The sequence below is a fragment of the Eumetopias jubatus genome, unplaced genomic scaffold, assembly GCF_037043125.1.
Source record: "Eumetopias jubatus isolate StellerSeaLion01/CBP00866 unplaced genomic scaffold, mEumJub1_p1.0 scaffold_5, whole genome shotgun sequence".
NCBI classification, from domain to species: domain Eukaryota; kingdom Metazoa; phylum Chordata; class Mammalia; order Carnivora; family Otariidae; genus Eumetopias; species Eumetopias jubatus.
The window spans coordinates 119,799,132-119,800,344 of record NW_028274811.1 but is presented as its reverse complement, the minus strand read 5'-3'; the positions used below and the strand labels follow the sequence as shown (position 1 = coordinate 119,800,344).

The 1,213-nt window shown below is 41.0% G+C and overlaps 1 pseudogene; it reads right to left on the bottom strand.

Moving 5' to 3' along the window:
* Window positions 1-289: 289 nt before the first annotated feature.
* LOC114204916 (U6 spliceosomal RNA) lies at window positions 290-360 on the bottom strand (annotated as a pseudogene).
* Window positions 361-1,213: the final 853 nt, after the last annotated feature.

The following is a 1,213-nucleotide window of genomic DNA, read 5'->3' as shown; positions in this document are numbered from 1 at the left end:
AAAAGACTTAAAATGGGTGCCTGGCACATAGTAAGCCCTCAAAAAATGTTAACATTCTTGACATTTCTCATCATGTTTCACTTACCAATCAAGTCTAATATATTCCAAGTCACAAAACAATCATGGAAAATGTCAATTTAATTAAGGTTGCATTTCTTTCCTTTTTTTCCTCATTCCAGGATTCTGACCTATTACCACTCTGACTTTATCTATGAAACTCACTTATATTTACCAAGTATTTGTTTAGGGGACAAACTGTCCCTTCATGCTCAGTCGAAGCATTTATGTTCTTGCTCAGGGGCCATGCCAATCCTCTCTGTATCATTCTGATTTTAGTCTATATGCTGCCGAAGTGAGCACTAGGCATTTCTGTTCTAATGTGTGATGGTTGGGATAGCTTAGCTTCTTCTAAACTTCAGGAAAAGACGGTTTTGTTTTCTTGTTACAGTCCCTGAGATTGAAGGATTGCAGTGACTGACAGCAAACTTCTCCCCAGGGAGCTTCTGTTGCTGACAGAACCTGAAGGATGCTACAGTGGATGGCAAGTATCACAGCAAAGCAAGAAAAGAGTGTGAGGAAGAAATTATTCAAAAGAAATATGTATTCTTCCCCAAATGGTGGCAATATGGATGTGAAAAAGAAAAGGACATACATTTGAATGGATACAACCAAAACTGGAGAAAGGCTATGTCCAGGTCTGGGAAGAATCAGCAACAAGGTCACCAGTCACAGTTTTGTTTACACTTCTATGTGTAGTGTACGTGGACCCCTGTGCCCCAACTGACAGTTATCATCATGTGATATGATTGACAGGACCTGTGTCCTTTGTGCTGAAAACTAGGAGATGATCTGTGAGGAAAATGTAAGTGATTTTTTGGACAGACCATGATGGCCACAAGACAGCCGGTATTTACCAAGGAGTTACTCGGCTCAGGGCGATGGTAGGAATTCTTCCGGAAGTATCGCATTTAACGCTCACCACGACTCCACAGAGTGGCCAGTGTTATCAACCTCATTTGCCATTATTGCCATTCTTCCCATTGAGGAAATGGGTAGTTGGAGACGTTCAATAAGTAGCTTTCCTTAGATTGCATAGTCAGCGAACAGTAGAGCTAGTAATCAAACCCCATGCCATCTGACTCCAGAGCCTCAGAATTTTATGCATTATCCTGAGATGTCAGTTCAAACAAAGACATTGTTTGAATCGATTCTG